Here is a 23992-nt window from a genome sequence, read left to right as displayed (position 1 = left end):
TGTGTAGCCATTCAAAATAAATTAAAAAGAAAAAAACTAATGGTGATGCATAAAACCGTGATAAAAATAAATAAAAAGATGATACTTGTGTTCTAGTTACAATCTAGAATTTACATTCGTATATTTGTGATAAACACATCTACAATGGTAATAATCTATTTAAAAAAAATAAAAAAGTTGGTCTAAAAGTAGGTCTACCACAATGTGAGTTCCACCGACACCTAACTGTGGAGACTCAAAGCCTCCATATGTAGAGGGATGCTTAGTAACCATCTCAACTAATGGTTAAAAATTAAAACATAAAGAGATTCCTTGTATAAATTCAGCTAATCTTATATGGTCCAAATTCAAAATCACATTTGTGATTTGTGAACAAGAATCCAAAAATTACACCTTGTCCACTTAAATATTTGGAAACAAAAACATCGATGAATATTTATTTTTCCTTGCATGTGTGTTTTATGGAGTGATTCCATTAAGTTAAAGTAATTCCAGGCAACTAAGGCCATGTTTGGGAGTGCTTAAGTTAAAAATAAGTGCTTATTTGAATAAGCAGTTATTTGCATTCCAACTTTTTCAAGTGCTTATTTTTTTAAATAAGCACTTATTTTATATTGGGCATTTGGTAGTCTTTTTCTCTAATAAGCACTTAAATAAGCATTTGTAATTATTTTGTCCTTAATTTTCTTTCAAATTTTCAAAATATACCCTTTGAAAGTACTTTTATTAAATCACTTTTATAAAAAATACTTTTATGAAAGCACTTTTAAGAAGTTCCCTTTTGAAAGCACTTTTGTGAAAGTACTATTATGAAAGCACTTTTAAAAGTACTCAAGTGCTTTTATAAAAGTACTACAAAAGTGATTTCATAAAAGTACTTTCTTAAAAGTTCTTTCATAAAAGTACTTTCTTAAAAGTTCTTTCATAAAAGTACTTTCTTAAAAGTTCTTTCATAAAAGTACTTTTATAAAAGTGCTTTCACAAAAGTAATTTTTATAAAAGTTCTTTCGTAAAAGTACTTTTATAAAATTCAACTAGGGATAACTTTATAAGTGGTATTTTAAAATTCAACTATGGATAATTTTGAAAGAAAAAATTGAATAAGTTCTTATTGTATAAGCACTTAGGAAAAGCTAAAAAATTAAGCTTAAAAAATAAGCCCTTATTTTTTAAATAAGCACTTATTTTGGGCTTATTTGCCAAACACCTATAAATGCTTAATGATCCAAATAAGCACTTACTTTTAAGCACTCCCAAACATGACCCAAGTCTCCAAACAAAAGAATCTCTTGCGAGGCAACTAACCTAAAAAAGAAAAAGGCCAAGTCAATAATAAATAATAAATAAGTAAATAAAATAAACAATACCTATGGCATGCAAAAAGATTTGACTCAGACTGAGTCCATTAGGCCTTTCTTCAATGTTTTCCCTCCAAATACATAGATTGTCGCATTCCCCCCTCTCAAGTGAAATTTGACCCAATTTGTAACTCAGGCAAGAAATGCAAAAACGATTTCTTGGCCCATACCCAATATACATTAGGCAATCAAACTCCATTGGTTGTCAAGAGAACATAAGAAAGTGAAATAAACTAATAGCTTCCAAATCATTGTAATTATTATTTATTTTTCTAAATTAGTAGCTTCCAAATATGTCACTTTAAAACATTAAACTTGATGAAATTGGGTAAGCATTTTCAGTGGCATAGTGAGGCTACCTTTGCACCTTAGTGCTATATCATTAGGCATGGTCAAGTTGACATCTAGAGATGAATCGAGTGAGTACCACTAGGGGTGTCAATTGGACTGGATTTGGTCCAATCCGATATAGTCCAATGTGAGTTCATTATAAATGAACCAGGTTCAATCAAATCCAAGGAATGTTTTGGACCAATTTGGATACCATCAAATCTGTTCAAATTCATTTTGATTTAGATTGGTTTTAACTCAAACCTAGTCCATTAATACATATATTCTTATCTTATATCAAGAAGGATCAGATATTGGCTTAATCCAACCCAATCCAATATAAATTTGTTATGAATGGACTAGGTCCAATCCAATATGTCTTGTTTGGTCCATCCAATCCATCCAAATTGATTTTGGATTGGACGGGTCCAATCCAAAACCAGTCCATTGACACCCTTAAGTACCACCCCCTACCAAGGACTAGAAGAAACCCTAACACAAAACATGGTAATAGTTGTAAGATATATGTAATAAAAAACTATAAAAAAATAAATGTTGACAACCTATCAACCACAAAGAAATTGTCCAAAAGAATTAAGAGATGACCTACTCATCACATCCACATAATCAGCAACACCATCATTTTTAAAAACGATCCAGAAATAGAACTGGTCAGGGGATCGGTTTCCAATTAAGCGGTTCAACCCTCCGGGTCAAACATTTTGACCCGTGACATCATAAAAACAATTAAAAAATTAAAAATATATATAAATAATAAAATTAGCATAAAATTAAATAAAAACAGAAAATATGGAAAATAAAACTATCTAAATAAAACATAATAAAGTACAAAACACAAAGAAAATATAAAAATAAAATACAAAATAACTCAAAAAAATACAGAAAAAACAAAACACAAAAAAATTCAAAAATACAGAACAAAACAGAAAAAAAAACTATCTAAAAACAAAAATAACAAAGTACACAACAAATAGAAAACACAAAACAAGTACAGAAACATTCTAAAAAATACAAAAAAAAACACAAAAAAAAATACAGAAAAAACAAAAAAAAAACTATCTAAATACAAAAATAACAAAGTACATAACAAATAGAAAATACAAAAAAGTATAGAAAATACTGAAAAATACAGAAAAAACAGAAAAATAAAACAAAAAATTGCAAATAAATACAGAAAAAATATAGAAAAATAAAACAAAAAAGTGAAAATAAATATAGAAAAAATACAGAAAAATAAAACAGAAAAGTGTAAATAAATAGAGAAAATACAGAAAAAATAGAAAAATAAAACAGAAAATTGTAAATAAATACAGAAACAAAAACAAAAAAGTGTCGATAAATACAGAATAAAACAGAAAAGTGCAAATAAATACAGAAAAATAAAACATAAAAGTGCAAATAAATACAGAAAAATAAAACAGAAAATTGCAAAAAATACAAAAAAACCGAAAATTGTAAATAAATATAGAAAAAATACAGAAAAAAGGAAAATAAGACAGAAAAGTGCAAATACATACAGAAACAAAAACAAAAAATAAAACAAAAAGGTGCAAATAAATACAGAAAAAAAAAACAGAAAAGTGCAAATAAATACAGAAAAATAAAACATAAATGTGGAAATAAATACAAAAAAACTACAGAAAAATAAAACATAAAATTGCAAATAAATACAGAAAAAATATTGAAAAAATACAGAAAAAAACAGAAAATTGCAAATAAATACGGAAAAAAAATAAAACAGAAAATATTGAGCTAATATAAACTTAGAGTTCATTAAACTTACAATGTTTTTCTGAAGTTCAAACAATCTGCTTATCTAGTTCATATAAACATAGAGTTCACTAAACTTCAAAGTTCAAACAATGTTTTCCTAAACATTCATGCCATTATAATCTGTCACTAACAAAGGGGCCCTGCTTCGCAGGGGCTGGAATGGAACTGTTGACCTGGTCCCTGGCCAAAAATTGTTGAACTAGTCAACCACCCATTGACCCGAGCAGTCGAACTCAATTTTTTGCCTGTAATTTTGGTTGTCAGAATGGGCCATCTGTTTTTTATATTTTTAATTGGGAACCATCCAAGCAACCAGTTCTGTTTTACCCAACCCTAGTCCCTGGCCAAAAACCACTGAATCGGTTAGCAACCCATTGACTCAAGTGATTGAATCGTCAACCCATTGACTTGTTCAATGGTTTTTGGCCATTTTTTTATTTTTTAAATTTTGTTGTCAAAACAGGCCGTTCGTTCGAACCAAGCAATCGAACCGTTGACCCAAAAATCGGTGGCTAGAATGGTTCCATTTTCGGGTCATATGAGTCACACGCTCGAATGACATAACATCATGGTTTTTAAAATTGAACCAGTCAAGAGTCTGGTTACTGGGTCGAACAGTCGACCCATTCTGACAAAAAAATTAAAAAATTTATAAAAATAAAAAATGGTCAAAACCATTCAAATGGTTCGATATCTAGTTATTATCAATATTTATAATAACTATTATATATATAATTAGATAATTATATATATCTAATTATCTAACAATATTATATAATTAATAGGAAATGGGACCCGAGCGGTCGAACCATTGACCCGTTGACCCGTAAAATAGGTTTTGGTCATTTTTTTATTTCTTTAATTGGGAACCATCCAGGCAACCAGTTCCGTTTTATCCTAATCTCAATCCTTGGCCAAATATCGTTGAATCGGTCAACAACCCATTAACCCGGGTGGTCGAACCATTGACCCGTTCAATTGTTTAAAGGTCTTTTTTTTAATTTTTGTTGTCATAATGGGCCATCTGTTCGAACTGAACAGTCGAACCGTCGACTTGAAAATCAGTGGCCATAACGATTCCCGATGCGGCACGATCCGGGCACTCCTAGCTGGTTGCTGACTAGCTCCTTGTTGGCAATGGACGACACCTGAGAAGATGGAAAGGAAGGATTCCTAGGGATTTTACCTGGTGGGAATACTTCGATGCTTAAGTTAGAACGCAAGAAAGAAGGAAAAGAAGAGTCGGTAGCTAAGAGTGTAGGTCACGCTTTATCACTATACTCGAGAGATTAGAGGTCTCAAGAAGAAGTTTCTTTTCTGCCCTGAGGGCTTTTATAGGGGCACTCTTGTCAGATCGGGCATAACCGCCACTGGGCCCCTGCCACAGCCGTTACTTGCCATGGCTGCGCAGGTGGCCGTTGTGACGTACTCCTCGCCCGGGTGAGTGACACGTCTCCAAAATGACAAGCACGCCTCCGCCTGTTGAGAGACATGGGTGCAAACTGTCGAAAGGACAGGGACTGTGCTGTTAGTAAGAGACGTGGCACAGTTTGATCGGTACGGCCTGTCAGATAGAAGCTTCCAGAGGAATGCTCGTGCGGCCCATCCGCGTGCTACTTTGTAGTGATCTTGGAATACTTCAGGAGTACCCTTAGTAGAATTGATCCTCGGGATGACTTGTCTGCTTGGGAGCTCAGGCGAGCTGGTTTTCTTAGTTCGCGAGCTAAAGTTGCCTTGGAATATCCATTTAGAGGTAGCTCGGGGAACCCGGAGCTCGCGTTGTGGCGAGCTCCTCCTTTTGTGCACTACGATGTAGCAAGCTGCCTTATGAGCCTGTTACTTGGTTGTACTGGGCCACAATGCTGAGCTATCGGTTATGCTGAGTCAGTGTCCACGTGTCGCCGTTTTGTAGGTCGGACCAAATCGTCCTCCACCAATTGCCCCCCACTCCTCGAGCTGAGAGCATTGCCTTAGCGCGAGGAGTTCACGAAGCATGATGGACTGATTTGACTGAAATTCAAAATTGATTGACTACTCACATTAAATGCATTCGCGGGAATCAAGAGATTTTCTGACTTTTCTGACTTTTCGGATTTTGAAAACGTGCTGAAGTGGCTCTTAACTTCGGACGTCATGCAGTCGCCATTACCTTAATCATGGAAGACGTGCCGCCAATCACCTTCAGTTTTCAGAAGGCGTGCGGTCAGTGTGCCTGCGAGCCGTTGGATCTGCTTTGATCCGGGCCATCAATTCGGAGACATGGGAGCTATAAATAGGAGGGCCTTCTGGGCCTCATTTCCTTTCACGCCATCTTGTTGTCTTCGGATCCTAAGATCGCGCACCTGTCAAGTCTACTCGTACCATGTTCATCACCAGGGCAGTGTGGTTAGTCTTACTATCAATCATGTCGGGATACCCGTACCATGTTCGTTACCAGGGTAGTGACCAGGATGATGATGCTCCCTCGAGCTCGGGGGGAGCTTGGGAACAGGTTCCGAAGGCCAGGGAGGTCTCCGGCGAAGGAGCTTCCACTTCGCAGGGAAGGGAGCCCAATACTTTGGGCCCTTCCTCCATGACAGAGGGGAGACGTAGGTCTCTGATTAGCTATTTCCACCTTCCTAGGGACCTCCTCTACTGCATCTCCACTGGTAACTTTCCATGGGAGCATGGTCCCAACGATATAGTCATTTACCAGGAATAGCTCAAGGCTGGCCTGCTTCTTCCCCTGCACCCCTTGATAGGGGAGGTGCTAAACCACTTCAATGTCACTATTGACCAACTCCATCCCAATGCCATCCGAAACTTGGTTGGGACGATATCCTTGTGTTGGGAATACTATCTTCCCTTGAGTCTGGACATCTTTTCCGCTATCCTCTGTATAAAGAATGCCACTCCCGGGGCTCCACCGGAGAGGCGTCTCTACTACTTCTCTCCCCGTCGTGGCTACAAGCTCTTGCAAGAGCTCCTGAAGAAAATCCCCGCCTGGAAGTGGGATTATTTTTTGGTCCGCAACCCCGAAGGGTGGCCCTTCCCTACTTCTTGGAGGGGTGCCATCCAGGACTCCAGGGTCGAGCTGGACCCTGAAACTCAGAAAACGATGCAGGCCGGCTTGAGCTCGGGTTGGTTGTCCTTTTAGGTCATGTGGTTTTTGTCACGACATTGTGTTCGTATGCATATATATCTCATTCTTACCGAACAAATACTGTGATTTCTTCTTGGCAGCCATCATGTCTGGTATCGACTCACGCCGCCTTCTTTCAAGCAACCAGAGGTGCAAGGTGAAGAGGCCGCGCCCCGACCAGACTCCCACCTCGGGGGGTACTAAGTTCGGATCTGCCGAGCCGACTTTATCCTCCCCTCCGCCAGAGATCCCGCCACCTGAAATCCCACCACCTCGATCCGAGGGAGCTAGTGGGGCTGGTCTCGAAGGGGGCAAGCTCCCACAACAGGGGGTGACTCCCCGTAACCCTCTCTAGCCATCCCCTTACCCTTCGTTCTCAGTGGGGAACTGGGAAGGGGTGAACGACTACGTTGTGGCTCGACGGAGGAGCTGGAAGGCGATTTGCAATGATGAGGTCGCCCATTGGGGGAATATGGAGCTCGTGGACCTCGCCGCGTTTGCCTCCTCTCACTGCAAGGTGGTAAGTGATTCTTTCCTTTCTTCTCTCATTTTACTTCCTTTTGCTGTCCTCTGATCCTCTTTTTGTTGGCAGGTGAATATCGCCATCCATGCTATGGCCCTCCAGACGCACCTCCACCGCATCGACGCCATCGACCAGCGAGCTCCATCACACTCGCAAGGGGAGTGAATCTTAGGATCTGCTCGTCCACGACCAGGAGGCTCAAATTGCCCGGCTTTCTGAAGAGAGCACACGTTACAGGAAGGAGTCGTCAAGGGTGGCGGCGGAGAGGGAGCTCCTTCGGCAGCAGGTGCGGGACTTGTAGTCCACTCTTCTAAATCGGACTCGAAATTTTGACCAGATGGTGGAGGCCGAATGAGAAAAGGCGGTCTGGGATTTCAAGGACTCCCAGGAATATCACGACCTCTAGGTGGAATATGGCTTGAGTTCGTATTGCTCTGGATTTAAGCTCTGCCGGTGGTTGGTTTGGAAGAAGTTCTCCGGGCTCAACCTCGACGGCATCACTATGAAGGGCATGTCTCCCGAGACTGCAGACAAAGCGGAGGAAGAGGAGCCAGACTCTCCGGAGGACGAGGATGAGGAGGCAGATCCCTGAGGCGATGTTTTTCCTGGACTTCTGGTGGCTCCCGGGTGCCATAAACCCGGTCTTTCAAAGATCTTTGGTTGGGCGGTTGCGCCCTGTGATTGTCAAACTTTCCCGAGGTGCCATAAACCCAGGTGCCATAAACCCGGGTGCCATAAACCCGCTCGGTTATTGCCTTGTCATTTTTCTCTTCCTTTCTTCTTCTCTTTTTTTTTTTGAAATGGTAATGAAAGTTCTCCCTTTTTCTTCCAAGTATGATGTGCTCTCTTTATCTTTGCTAAGGCGATCTCAACACCCAAGCTATTAGAGCTACATACCCGAAGTAGGACTTCTCGATAATCGTTGTCTCGGACTATCCCTTAAATCATTTAAGGCATCTCTATGGTGTACGGCGAAGTGGTTACCACGTGTGCCCGAACTATACACTCATCGGTTATTCTTTAGTTCGATCATCGTACTGGAACGAGCTAGGCTTGGTGGGGTTTAGGCCTGAGCTGCTCACGCTTTTCATACTTTACCCCCATCGTTGAAATGGCTAAGTCTTTCTTGATGCCGAGGTGTTGGTTAGCTCGGTGCCTTAGCCCGTAAGCCGGGGGGTGACTTGTGGTATGCCCTTGAAGTTCGTCCATGTCATGGAGACGACTGGGTCTTATTGCGCCGAGGTCATGTTAGCTTGGCATTTTGGCCCTTAGGCTCTGGGAGTGACTTATAGCCCACTCTTGGAGTTCGCCAATGCCATAGAGGCGACTAGGTCCTATTGTGTCACGGTCATGTTAGCTCGGCACTTTGGCCCATAGGCTCAGGGAGTGACTCGTAGCCTACCCAGTTGTCACAGATAATATCACCTTAAGTTGACAATGTTCCACGTCTGAGGTACCTGTTTCCCTTCGAGAGTCTCGAGCTCATACGTTCCCTCCCTAAGCACTTGTTTCACTCGATAAGGTCCTTCTCAGTTGGCCCCGAGCTTGCCAGCGTCGGGCTCAGGTACCATAACTTTACGAAGGACCAGGTCGCCAACGCGAAGGTTCCGCTTCTTGACCCTGGTATTATAGTACCGAGCTACTCTCTGCTGGTAAGCTGCAGTCCTGATGTACGTGAGGTCCCTTACTTCGTCGAGTAGATCGAGGTTGGTACGCAGCTCATCTTCGTTCATCTGGTCACTGTATGCTTCCAGTCGTGGCATAGGTACTTCGATCTCTACGGGGATAACTACTTCGGTGCCGTAGGTGAGGTTGAAGGGAGTTTCTCCCGTGGTGGTCTTTTCTGTGGTTCGATAAGCCCATAGAACACTGGGAAGCTCATCTGCCCACAACCCTTTAGCTCGGTCCAACCGTGCCTTCAATCCGCGGAGGATGGCTCTGTTTGTGATCTCTGCTAGACCGTTTGCTTGAGGGTGTGCAACTGAAGTAAAATTCTGTCAGATTCCCATGTCTTGGCACCAATTCTGGAATTTGATGTCCTCGAACTGCTTGCCGTTGTCAGAGATCCGTACCCGAGGTAACCCAAAGCGGCACACAATGTTATTCCAAAAGAAGTTTTGGACGTTCCGAGCTGTGATCGTTACAAGGGGTTCGGCTTCTACCCACTTGGTGAAGTAATCCACTACTACCACTAAGAATTTCCTCTAGCCTGCTGCTGGCGGGAATGGTCCAAGTATGTCGATGCCCCATTGCGCGAAAGGCCACGGGCTGGTGAGATACTTGAGGTCGGCAGCAGGTTGGTGGTGAATATTGGCATGCTTCTGGCATTTGTCACATTTTCTAACGAGCTCAATGGCATCTGCCTTCATTGTTGGCCAATAATACCCCTGTCGAAGTGCCTTTTAGGCGAGGGCCCCAAGTGTCCGCCGCACAGACCCTCATAAGTGTTGCGGAGTATGAGATCAGCTTTGGTAGGTCGCAAGCAACGCAGGTAGGGGAGCGTGTAGGATTTCCGGTATAGTCGTTCGTCTATCATGACGTATTTGGTTGCCTAGCAACCTCCTCTGCCCCCCGAGAATGCTAGGCCGAGGCATGTCCTCTATGTACACGGTTCACATAGTGATGTCGCTGGTGCTGGCTAATCTGGACAGGGCGTTGACCTCAGTGTTCTCCGACCTAAGGATTTGCCTGATGAAGTGTGACTGGAAGTTGAGCAAGGCCTCTTTGACTTTGGCTAAGTAGGCGACCATGGTTGGCTCACGAGCTTCGTACTCGCCAGTGACCTGGTTGACCACGAGCTGGGAGTCGCTGCAGATAACGATGTGCTTGGCTTTTACTTCTCTGGTTAAAGCTAGTCCAGCTATCAACGCCTCGTATTTCGCTTCATTATTAGATGCCACGAACTCGAAGCATAGCGCATACTCCAATTTCGTGCCACTTGGGCCGTGCATAACTATTCTGACTCCGCTGCCCTGTTGGTTCGAGGAGCCATCTACGTGAAGGATTCAAGGCTCCTCATCCCAGCTCGCGCTTGGCCTAACTAGGAGAGATGCCACACTGGCTGCTACCTCACAGGGCTCGAACTGAACCGGCTTGGGAGCTTCGGGCTCACCTGAACTGGGGACCTCGTGCTCAACCGACCTGGGAACTTTGGAGCTGAATGTGCACTCGGCGATGAAATCAGCTAAGGCTTGGGCCTTAATGGCAGTTTGCGGAATGTACTGGAGGTCGTACTCACTGAGCTCAATGGCCCACTTTGTCAGCCGACCAGAGACCTCGGGCTTAAGTAAGACTTGCCTCAGAGGTTTCTCGGTGAGGACGGTAACAGTGTGAGCCTGGAAGTACGGGCGAGCTTTCGAGCTGCAATTACCAGTGCGTATGCTAGCTTTTCTATCTTCGGGTATCTCATCTTTGCTCCCTGCAATACTTTACTAACATAACAAATGGGTCGTTGAACCCGATCTACTTCCTTTATTAGTACCGAACTGATCACTTCGTCGCTTGCTGAGAGGTACAGTTCTAAAACATCGCCCTCCTCGGGTCGAGTTAAGATCGACACACTAGCGAGGTATTTCTTGAGCTCGTCAAATGCGAGCTGGTAGTCTTGGGTCCATTCGAACCCTTTGCTCTTAATTGCCTTAAAGAACGGCAAACAGTGGTCCATTGACTTGGACATGAAGCAGCTTAGGGCAGCTATGCGGCCATTCAACCTCTAAACCTCCTTCAACTTCTGGGGTGGTCTCATATCTAAGATGGCCTTAATCTTATCTGGGTTGGCCTCAATGCCGCGCCGGTTAACGATGTACCCTAGGAATTTACCCGAGATAATTTCAAAAACATAATGTAAATCTTGAATTAATTCATGCGAAAATTGGGTTTTGACGACCATGTCGTCTACATAACATTCTACTTTTCTGTCAATTAATGGCTCAAACAATTTATTTACAAGCCTTTGAAAGGTTGCCCCTGCGTTTTTCAACCCGAAGGGCATAACCTTGTAACAGTATAGACCGAACTCTGTGATAAAGGCAGTCTTTTCTTTGTCTACCGGGTCCATCTTAATTTGGTTATAGCCCGAATAGGCGTCTAAGAAACTCAACAACTCGTGCCCTGAGGTCGCGTCCACCAAGCGGTCAATTCTGGGGAGCGGGAAGCAGTCTTTTGGGCAGGCTCGGTTTAGGTCGGTGTAGTCAACGCACATGCGCCACTTGCCGTTAGCCTTCTTCACCAGAACGGGGTTGGCTACCAGCTCGGGTAATGGACTTCTCTTATGAAGTCAGCTGCGAGGAGGTTCGCGACCTCCTCGTCGACCGCTTTCCACCGCTCCGGGGCTAGGTTGCGTTTCTTCTGTCTAACGGGCCTAACTACAGAATCAGTATTGAGCTTGAGAGTTATAAGGTCAGGGTCTATACCGAGCATCTCTGCCGCGGACCATGCAAAAATATCTAAGTTTTGAAGTAAGAAACTTTCCAGTTCGGATCGTAGAGGTTCCTGGACGGAAGCACCGATCTGAAGCGTCCGAGCTGGGTCTGCGGCTGAAGTCGGAACAGCGACTGTTTCTTCCGTGGGTGCAGCTCGTTCTTCGCCTTGCTCCGTAGGCCGCTCTAGTTCGAGGTCGTCGGCCACCTTGGTCTTTCCCTTTAGGGCTGGCGACATAGCACTTATGGGACTCAAGCTGGTCGCCCCACGCTACCCCTACACTGAAGTCTGTAGGGAACTTCATTGCCAAATGATAAGTGGAGACCACCGCTCGTAGGACAAGGGTGATCGGCCGACCTATTATGGTGTTGTATGGGGAGGGGGTTGCGACCACCAGGAAGTCGTGGTTAAGTCTAACTACGGAGGGCCATGTGCCGACTTCCACGGATACTGTTACTTTCCCAAGGGGCCTGACCTCTTCTCCGTTGAAGCCCACCAAAGGAGTGTTCGTAGGCCTCAAGTCACTTCCTTGCAACTGAAGCTGGTCAAACGCGGCTTTGAAGAGAATATCTATCGAGCTACCTGAATCGACGAGGACGTGTCTGACCTCGAAGTCGTTGATCCTTAGCTTTATCACAAGTGCGTCATTGTGGGGGTAGTGGACCCCTCACGCATCGTCCTCCGTGAAGAAAATTGGTTCTTTTGACTTCGGCCGCTTCGGAGGATTTTGCTCTTCCCGGGCAGCTTCACGAACTGACGTCCAAGCTGCTGCTGAAGTACAACCTGCGACGATCGATCCTCCCACTATCACGTGGATGGTGCCCCGAACCGGCCTCTCTTCCGAAGGCTGCCTCTGTGACTATTCGGCCGGCCTGCTGCTAGAATTGGGAGCATCCTCACCATGCTCCCCTTGCCAACCTACCTTATTATTATTATTATTATTATTTTGTACAAAATTCCTTAAATATCCGCGACGGATGAGCTCCTCTATCTCGTCGCGGAGGTTCTTACAATTTTCGGTACTGTGACCGTGATCTCTGTGAAAACTATAGTACAAGTTCTTATTTCTTTCATTGGGATTCCCCAAAAGGCGGGGTGGCCACTTCACATATGGGTCGTCCTTGATTGCCATCAGGATTTCGGCCCACTTTGTGTTTTGTGGTGTGTAATCAGTTCGGTCCGCTATAGGGACTTGGAACGACTGACCCGGCTTTGCCCCCCGAGCTGCATTCTTTTTCTTTCGGTTGTCCCCTTGGCTGGAAAGCTCTTCTTCTCTTTTCCTCTTCTCGGGCGCGCCCTCGCCCTTCTGGTTGATCTCTTCCTCCATGGTTATAAACCTGTCTGCGAGCTTAAGGAATTCGGTTATGGTCATCGGTTGGTTGACGACCATGTGCCATTTGAACTCTTTATGCGTTACGCCCTTCTTGACTGCTACGAGGCGCACGGCGGGGTCCAGGCGCGGTATCTGCATGCACGCATCGTTGAACCGCTTGATATAGCCCCGGATGGACTCTCCCTCTCTTTGGACTATGTTGAGAAGGTATTCCTTAGTTCGCGGGCACCGTTTGCTAGTAACGAAGTGGGATGTGAAGGCTTGCGTGAACTGCACCCAACTTCTTATCGATCCAGGTGTCAGGTTTTGGTACCATGTGCGCGCCACTCCTCTAAAAGTGGTGGAGAAGACCATGTACATGCAAGACTCACTGGCCCTCGCCAGGTGCATCTGCGACTGGAAGGCGTCTACATGGTCATTTGGGTTAAACGACCCATCATACTTGTCAAGAGGGGGGAGCTTGAAGTCTTTAGGCATTGGGACAACCAGGAGCTCGGGAGACAGGGGGGATGAAACTGAAAGGAGGGGAGCCTTAGCTTCGCCCGAGCTTACCTCTTCTCTGCCTCCGAGTTCGGGCAGGTTGTGGGTGGCAGATCGGCGATCTCGGCGGTGGCGGCTCTGCTTCTTGGCGGGCTCCACATTCGTGTTGCTCACCTCCGTGCTATCATGAATGGTTTGTACAGAAAGTAGCTCGGGCCGCTGGTGATGGCTGCAGACAGAGGGATCCTGCTTGGAGTTTGCAGCCAGGATCTCAAACCGGTTCTCCAGAAGTGGGGTTTCGAACTTTGACTGCCGAGGTGATGTAGATTTGGCAAGCTGGGGTCCTCCCGTCCTGGCTGCCTGCGGTGAGACCGAGGTGGCCGGTCTTTCTTGTCTGCCGCGGGAGGAGGCCTGGCTCTTATGGTGGTTTTGAGAGGCTTCTTCTTGGCGAGAAGGGCGTTCATCCTGGCGGCGAGACCCTGTTGGTAGTGGTACTGTGAGACGTGGTGCAACACTTGTTGCTGGTAAAACTGGTGTTGCTGGAGCTGCTACACTTTGGCTTGCATGGCCCGCATGCACTGCATCAAATCATCGAGCTAGTTCTGGCTGGTCGCCAGAGGTATGACAGTCGGTTCAGCAAAGGTCGTTTCAACAGAGGGAGGAAGGGGAACACCCACAGGCGTCGTTGCTCGCGGCATGTTCAATCTGGGGACTCCGTCCACCGAGAGGGGAATGGTGAACTACCCAATGCAGACCGTGGGAACCTGGGGTTGTTCCCTAGCATTATCCATCTCCATGTTGCATACGATATTGCTTGAGGAAGCCATGAGTGCTGCGTTTTCAAAGAAGAAAGAACTGTGAAGGTTTAGGGGAAGGCTTTTAGAAGCGATTCCCACAGACAGCGCCAAATGATGCGGCACGATCCGGGCACTCTTAGCTGGCTGCTGACTGGCTCCTTGTTGGCAACGGATGGCACCTAAGAAGATGGAAAGGAAGGATTCCCAAGGATTTTACCCGGTGGGAATACTCCGATGCTTAAGTTAGAACGCAAGAAAGAAGGAAAAGAAGAGCCGGTAGCTAAGAGTGCAGGTGGCGCTTTATCACTATACTCGAGAGATTAGAGGTCTCAAGAAGAAGTTTCTCTTCTGCCCTGAGGGCTTTTATAGGGGCACTCTTGTTAGATCGAGCATAACCGCCATAGTCGTTACCTACCAGGGCTGCGTAGGTGGCCGTGGTGACGTACTCCTCGCCCGGGTGAGTGACACGTCTCTAAAGTGACAAGCACGCCTCCACCTGCTGAGAGACGTGGGTGCAGACTGTCGAAAGGACAGGGACTGTGCCGTTAGTAAGGGACGTGGCGCAGTCTGATCGGTATGGCCTGTCAGATAGAAGCTTCTTGAGGAATGCTCGTGCGGCCCATTCGCGAGCTACTTTGTAGTGAGCTCGGAATACTTCAGGAGTACCCTTAGTAGAATTGGTCCTCGGGATGACTTGTCTGCTTGGGAGCTCGAGCGAGCTGGTTTTCTTAGCTCGCGAGCTAAAGTTGCCTCGGAATATCCTCTTAGAGGTAGCTCGGGGAACCCAGAGCTCGCGTTGTGGCGATCTCCTCCTTTTGCGTGCTACGGTGTAGCGAGTTGCCTTATGGGCCCGTTACTTGGTTGTACTGGGCCACAATGCTGAGCTGTTGCTTATGCTGAATCAGTGTTCACGTGTCGCCATTTCGTAGGTCGGACCAAATCGTCCTCCATCAATTCCGTTTTCAGGTCGTATGAGTCACATGCTCGAATGACGTAACATGTTTGGTACTGCTTAATGGACCTCACACACTCAATTTTTTGCCTAAAATTTTTGTTGTTAGAATAGGTTGTTCATTTTTTTATTTTTTTAATTGGGAACCGTCCAGGCAACAAGTTCAGTTTTACCCCAATCCCGGTCCCTGGCCAAAAACCATTGAATCGGTCAACGACCCATTGACCCGGGTTGTCGAACCGTCAACCCGTTGACCCGTTTAATGGTTTTTGGCCATTTTTTATTTTTTAATTTTTATTGTCAGAACGGGCCATCCGTTCAAACCGAATGGTCAAACCGTCGACCTGAAAACCGGTGGCCAGAACAGTTCCATTTTCGGATTGTATGAGTCACACACTCGAATGAAGTAACATCATGGTTTTTAAAACTGAACCGGTCAGGGGTCTTGTTACCGGGTCAAATGGTTGGCCCGTACTAACAAAAAATATAAAAAATGGTCAAAACCGTTTGAACGATTATATATATAGTTATTAACAGTATTTATAATAACTATTATATATTTATATATTTAGATAATTATATATCTAATTATCTATCAATAGATAATTATAACATAAATCTAATTGACAATGTTTATAATAACTATTATATATATTTATATAATTAGATAACTATTATATAATTAATAGGAAATCGGTTGCTCTAAAAAACTCAAGTACCTTTAAGCCTTTTGGAGATCAAACTTCTCTAGTTCTCTACTCCTTGGTTATCACTTTTATTCATAGCATAAGGCCATATGCAATCAGTTGTACATCAGAAATTGCAACTCAATGAATCTATACATAAAAGCAAGACTTGCTTTATAAATGCCCTTACCTATACAAATGGAAATGAACCCCTTAAATGGTTAAGGGGTTCCTCTGGACTTCCTGTTCAAAAGCACTAAGAAGACAAGAAAAGAAAATTTGCAAAAGATTCCATAGATATTCCTATAACATTATGCATTTTTAATTCATCAAATGTAATACTTAGATGCTCAAAAATAAAAAGATCACAGACCAAGTTCAACAAGTATTAAACACAAATCAAAACTTCAAGTTCAACATAGAGTTCAGTTCACTAATCTAATCATCCAAATTCTCAAGATATGTTGGCCCCACTTTTCAATGGTACCGACTACCAACCAAAGCTAGGTGGTATTTCACCATCACCTTTATCTTCATCTTTGGGAGGTTGTGTTTCATCTATATTTCCAACTTGGGTGTTGGATGCATTTTCCTCTATGATTCCCCATTGCTCAATGAAAAATTCATCATCACCATCTAAAGAACAAAAACAGAAAATTAAAACTCAAAAAATAACCGAAATAATCAAGTATGGAAATGTCATTTGAGATAATATCAATGATAGTTACCATCAGTCCTAGCTCTTTTTCTTGATGGTGATTCCATTATTGGAAATGTTGTCTCATCAGCTTTAAAGATATTATTCTTCTCATTACCATCAAGTAATTGAGGATCCCCATTATTGTCCACTATCCAATCTTCTACAACATCAACATGTTCATGCCCAATTGGGTCAAGACTTTTAATTTTTCTCCTACAAAGCAATAAATGATACATTAGATGCAATGAAAGCATAAAAAAAAAAAACAATCATGAAACATAAAACATTTACTCATCCATCACATGCCGGATGCAATGAACATATACTAAGTTATTGAGCCTCTGGTGCTCCAACCTATTCATTCTCTTCGTGTGTATACATTCAAAAACACTCAAATTGCATTCACGTTCACATATCTAACTAATGATTCATACAACAATTCTTTTCAAATTTGGAGTGTCACAACCAAATCTCGACTACCATTCACCTATATGCAATGAAATAGAGTTGATTTAATTTATAAAATAAAATTGAAATAATAAACATGTTATAAGAAAAAAAAATATTTAATACCTTGAGGCATTGACTTAAATGTCTTCACTGAGAAAGGTCTTCTAAAATTACCACGACAACTTTCAAAAATAGTAAGCTTTTTGTTCAACTTTATCTCCACATCATCTGATTTGATCGCAAGCTTTTCAATGACATAAAAAACTTCAGACATAACGGTAGAGGATTTAACTTTTGATTTTGGATCATATTGTAAGGCTGGGTTAAAATAATACCCTACAAGATGAAGCCTCTGACCCATTTGTCTATTCTATCTTCTATCAATAATCTCCATGGTTGGGCCATATTCAACTTTCTTATAATTAAAATACATTTTTAATGGTTCCTTTGCCTTCAACATAGCATGACACATATACTCCATTGCAGGCCTAAACTCCGAATCTGCAAGTTTCAATGCCCTAATAAGAGGTGATGTGAAACCCACAATCATTTTGCATTGTGCCCAAAATTCATAATCCAAAACTATTTTTATTACTTCCTTCCCCTTAGCATCTTTAGCATACCTAGAGTCAATAAAACTCTGGTTCGTCACCAAATTTTGCAAATCATGCATTGCTTCAAAATGTTATCCAATGCAATGAAATTAGTTGTGAAACGAGTGGCTCCAAGACATATTATCTCAGTCCAATCAGGTTTCTTCCTTAGCATTGAAGTACAAAAATATGATTGTAGACAAATTTGGTAATTTTAAATGCACGTTAAACCACATTTGCAACATAATCCATTTCCCCAATTTCCTTTAACATCAAGTTTAGACAATGTGTTGTACAAGGTAACCAATATATCCATGGAAATTCTACTTCCAACAATCTTCCTACATCCACATAATTTGCAACATTGTTAGTGATCACCTGAACAACATTTTCTGATTTTATCCAATCAATAACTTCCTTAAACAAAAGAAATAAATTCTCTGCACTCTTGACTGTTTCAAAAGCATTTACAGACTTTACAAATGTAGTTCCTGTAGGAAAATACACTAAAAAAATTAATCAATGTCTGGCTACGTGTATCAATCCAACCGTCAACCATTATAGTGCAAGCATATGTAGCCCAATCCTTACGAAGTTTAGCAACTGACATTGCACCTTCTAAACTAAATCCTTCAATAAATTGGTCATACAATTACGATATGAATGAGATTTGTACCCTAAACCAATAGTAGCAAGTGCATCCAACATAGACTGAAAATATCTTGAACGCAAAACAATCAAGAGAATACAAGCATCACACAACCACTTCATAGCAGCATGGTCCACATGAATAATTGCTCCCTTAGATGTCAATACACTTTTAATACCAGAATGTGCACCTGCAGTGGTCAGTGGAGCAAAATGGCTAGTTATTAGCCCTGAAGATGCTTTCCCCTGTCCCTATGATGTAGTTGGTTTTCTCCCTTGATAAGTATCATGTGTACTAGGTGGATCTATTTCCCTAATCTCAACATCATCATCATTATCATTCCTTCTACACTGTGCTCTAGTGTCAACAAAATTCATTGGATGCTTTCCACCTCTTTTTCTTTCATTGATTTCATTCAATGATTGCTCCATTTTGTATCTTACATCATAGTGTACTTTACGTCAAATTGCAACATGGCACCTCAGAACAACTAAGTGACACCTGGAACCACTTTGGCAACAACTTGCCTTAGCCAAGTTGATGGTGTCCCACCTGGCGGTACAGGTGTGGCCCGGCACTAGCGCGACCTAGCGGCCTGGCCCTGGCACGAGTTGGTAGCCTGGCACAGGCACGAGCTGGTAGCCTGACACTGGCGCGACCTAGCGTCCTGGCGGCCTGGCCCTGGCAACCTGGCCCAGGCGCCAACCTGGCGAGCTGGCGACTTGCGAGATGCGCTCGCCGATAAATTCGGCACACATATCCCAACACTCCCACGATCCTTGGAAGTTGGCCCACGTATCAAACATTCCAGAGGGTGGTCAATGTGCATGGCGGTTGCCTCTGGGAATCTCAAACCACTTAGACGACCTCGCAAAAATCTCGGATACGGTGCGTGAAGCCCATGCCAAACAATGCCTATATAAAGGCACCAACCCCAATGACATTGGGGGGGGGGGTAAGTAAATAAATTCTAGCTCTCATACTTTGTGATTTTTTGCTTGCAGTCTACTATGAAAGTACTGACTTAAGCATCGGAGCGACCTCGCCGGGTTAGCCACCCCGGGTCCTCTGACATTTGGTTCCTTGTAGGTCTCTAAAGAGCAACGAAACTCATCAATCCAGCTCGTCACCAGGCAGCTCGGCACCTGGTCAGCCCGACACCTCACAGGCAGCTCGGCACCTCCCAGGCAACTCGCCACCTGGTCAACTCAGCACCTCATAGGCAGCTTGACACTATATTCAACTCACCACCTAACCTGCACATCTCGACTCAACTTGACAGTAGACCTGTTCATGGGCCGAGTGGCCCGACAGGCCGGCCTGGCCCCCGGACGGACTTGAACATGGTTATAGGCCCGCGGGCTTAAACTCGGGCCAAAAAGCCCGGCCTGCAATAAAATCGATCCGGGCTCGGGTTTTGTCAAAATAGCCCGGCCTGAGCTTGGCCCGGCCCGACCTAAACCTAGACCTAAAAAACCCTAATCGAATAGCCCCATCTTTTTATTATCTCTTTGCCTCTTTCCCTCTTCTTTTTCCATCCGAACCCTTCTTCTCCAACCTCCACATCCTCCACACTCCACAATGAGGCGGCGAATGTTCACCAGCACAATAACTCCGACAGCGACGGTGAGTTTTCTCTCTATCTCTCTCTCTCTCTCTGATGCGAAGTTGCGAACTGATGAGGGATCTCTGTCAAAGTGCGACGGTGAGTTCTCTCTCTCTCTCTCTCTATCTCTCTCTCTGATGCGAAGTTGCAAACTGATGAGGGATCTCTGTCAAAGTGCGACGATGAGTTTTCTCTTTCTCTCTCTCTCTCTCTCTCTCTACGAAATTTATTAGGTCGTGCTTCGGGCTTTTTATCAGGCCCGGGCTTGGGTCCAAGTTATAGGCCCGTAGGTCAGGCCGGGCTCGGGCTCGGGCCTAGCATATTTTCATTAATGGGGACTAAAAGCCTGGCCCGAGCCCGGCCCGGCCCGAGCCCGGCCCGGCCCGGCCCATGAACAGGTCTACTCGGTAGCCAAAGTTCTCCACTTTGGCCTAAGTCATCGGCCACTTGGAAGCAGACCAAATGACGAGGTACTTAGCACAAAAAGTTCACGCTCTACCAAAAATTGATTCCTCAGAACCCCATGTCAAAATGCCTGTAGAAAGAAAAGAAAACACAAAAAGAGGCATAGAAAATAGTGGGAATGAGAAGAGCAAACGATGGGGGAAAGGTGAGAGAAGAACGAACAAAAGGGAGAAAAACAGGGGGAAAGGAGAACCCAGATGGGAGAAACTAGAAAACAAAGCTTCAAGAAAACTCAAGAGGAAGCCTTGAGAAAAATCGAGATGAAGTTTCTCTCGAAATAGAAATAGATAGATAGATAGATAAATAGATAGATAGATAGATAGATGGATAGAGAGAGAGAGAAACCAGATGGGGAAAGGGGAAAGGAGAACCCAAATGGGCTGGACTCCCCGAAGGGAGCCACCCCAAACAAAACCATGATGATCGCCTCCTATCTGATGTATCACTTGTTAACACTTGAATCGATTGTCCCTTTTAATAATGACTTTTTATGATTAAAACGATCGTTATATTATTTACTTGTTTGGACCATTTCATTATTTCTCTCACTTTCTTCTTGTAAGATTTGGGCGCATCCAGAGATTCTGAGGAGCGAAGTGATGATTCCCTTTTCCAAATTTCCATGTGGAAGTCCAGTAATTTAGGAGGTCGCGTTATTGATTTTGTACATCTTTTTTTTATATATTCTTGTGAACAGGGACCTTCCTTTTTGAATAGAATCTACACTGATCCGAAAACAGAGGAAATTTTAAAGTAGAAGAAAGGAGACTCCCTGTTTAGTTATTACCACCAAATGGGGTTGCTTGTTTCTCCATTGTGGAATCCAGTGATTAAGTAGAAGAAAGGACGGTCTCTGTTTTCTCTTTCTTTATCATGTGGATTGTAAAGCAAAAGGTTAATGGGTAGATGTTGAGGCCTATTAAAAAAGAAAAGTAGTCTGTTCTGTTTCAGAAAAAATTGGTAGCTACAATTACTTTGTTTTCTTTTGCTTTCTTTTTATCCTTTTAGTCCTCAAGACCTTGATGTGCTTTTTTCATGGGGATTGTAAGGACTGAGTTATTATGCACGGGTGCAGGTCTTGAAGCTTTCGGTGGCTAAAATCACTCGAGAAAATGTGCAATAAGCAGTACCAGTGGCCAATCTTAGAATCCAAAGACATGGCCAAGGGACTGACCCAGCAGGGTTGTCAAGATGGTTTTTCCACTTTCCACCCGGTGCATCTTCAACCACTGCCAATACTTAGAAAAGATTAGATGCAATTCACAGATGTATTCCTCATATCAGTTGCCCTTGCATCATCAATACCTCCTCCACCTTTTAGCTCTTCAGTCAACAATTCCTCGTTTCTTGTTGACTGAATTTATAGCCAATTGACCATCTTGGAAGTAATGATTCATTGAAAACCATAGTTTTCGAATCATCGTTGATCTGAACGGTCAGACACCACTTGGCCCGGGAATCATCTAGGCAGCTGGTTCTGTTTTATCCAAAATCTTGTTTCTGTCTAAAAACTGTTGAATTGCTCAATGATCCATTGATCCGGGCAGTCAAATCGTTAATCCATTCAATGATTTTTGATCATTTTTTATTTTAATTATTTTTATCAGAACAAGCTTTCCATTCGAACCGGATGGTTAAAACGTCAACCTGAAAATCAATGGCCAAAACAGTTCCCATTCTAAATCATTTTTTAAAACATTGTTGAGAACTACATTGGACTCTAAACAAATTTATAGCAGTGAACTTGTATTTCCCTGCTATGGGGCTCCTATGACAGTTTCTGTTTTAATATGGTGGTAAATGGTTGCAAACATCTAGTAAATGTTTTATAGACTCCCTTTTGTTTCAGTTGAGAAACGACTTGGCTAGTGTAAATTAGCCTATTAAATATGAAAACATAAAAGGGTGCAGGCTCAGGCCAAGTTGGCTCGGGTTGAGGTTTACCCTAGAATAAGCCGTTGTGTCAAAACCTCACCCCTAACTCTAATCCAACCTGATTATTAGACCAGTTTATTAATTCAGTTGGGTCAGAGTTGGAACTTTGCCTACCAAATTTATAGACGCATGCATAGAAATGATATATAGATATCATACTAAAGTAGACCCATTTACGGCCCGGGATCTGTCCCTATGTTAATAAAACATGTTGAAGCCCTGGACCATGCCCAGCCTGACAGAAAAAAATGAACAAGCTCACCACTACAGTTGGAGACAAAGACAAAAAATATATTATCTATTTTTATTATTGGACCAGGTTTGAGAAAGCTTGAGCCTGATCCGAAAAGAGTCAACATCACATCTCTGTCCTACAAGGAGCCGCCCCACAATGCTAGCGCCAAGGAGTGATCATAGGCCAGGCCAGGTTTTGCCATTATGATAAGGGCTATAGTTTTAGGCTCAGAATTCCGGGCCTAAAACATAAGCCCTAGCCCAGGTCTATACAGATATGGGCCAGACCGGGTCGGGCCTGATTCTGGATCAATGTCAGTCATATATAAAATATTATTATATTAAATGATATAATATACATATAAATTTATTTTATACATTATATAATATAAAATATTACATATATTATGAATTATACATGTCATTATAATATTTATATATAAAATACTAATACAATATAAAATAATATGTATACATTACAAACAAAATTATAAGTTTAAATACATGCGGGCCAGGTCGGATTTTAAGTATTAAGTTCAAATCCGGCCCTAAAATTTGCAGATATAATGTAGGCCCGAGCCTGGGTCGGGCTAAAATGATCACCCCTACACAATGCCCCACAGCACATTCCATGTATTAGAAACACCTTCCAATAATGACATCATCAAAATTGATACTATTATTGAGAGATGTTCCCAATACATGGTGGGGATGTGCTGTGGAACGGCAAGTTGTAGGGAAAAGATACTATTTTTATAAAATAACTAAGATAAGGTAAATTTTTTAAAAAGATCAAGAAAGGGCAATGACACTGATCATTGTCTTTCTTTGCCCTTCGTTCTTTGCTCTCAAGCAGCAGAGCCCTCAGAATCGACAATCCCGGCCGGAAGATATCTTGGCTGGAGCTGTGGGTTTTACGGGTTTTATCAGGAATTGCGAGGGGGGGGGGGGGTGGACCTGACCCCGCCGAACTGTGCATATCCGACAGCCGTGACTCGTGAGACTCTAAACGATAAAAAGAAAACAAATAAAATAAAAATAAACGGAGGTAAGGACTGATTGAGGGTGGAGGCAGAGGAAGGGGAGACGAAGAGCTGAAACCGGCATATTCTCTTCTCTCTTACCTTTTTAAGAAAACGGAGTCTACCAACCTTCTAGCAGACAAGAGAGTCTGAATACGGACGCAGACGATGAACAGTATCATTGTCCTTTGATATTATTTAAAAAAATTACCTTATTTTTATTGTTTTATAAAAATATTTCTTTTATTATATTTAAAAAAAAGTTACCTCATTTTTATTATTTTATAAAAATATTATCTTTTATTGATATTCCTCGTACCAATAAAAATTATCTTTTATTGGTACGAGGAATTCTTACAAAATCAAACTGGCCAGACCAAACCACCAATTTTAGCTTGGTTCAGTGTTTTGGCGGGCTAACACCCTTATAATCAACCCTAACCCAATCCATTCTTCACCAACCCGGACCCAGACTTATTTATTTTCAGGAATGAGATGGTGCAGTCCTTTTGACAACCGAAGGAATGGTTAGCACTGAAAAAAGG

The sequence above is a fragment of the Nelumbo nucifera genome, chromosome 1 (genome assembly GCF_055504915.1).
Source record: "Nelumbo nucifera cultivar China Antique chromosome 1, China Antique-T2T, whole genome shotgun sequence".
NCBI classification, from domain to species: domain Eukaryota; kingdom Viridiplantae; phylum Streptophyta; class Magnoliopsida; order Proteales; family Nelumbonaceae; genus Nelumbo; species Nelumbo nucifera.
Note: the sequence above shows the minus strand (reverse complement) of the source record.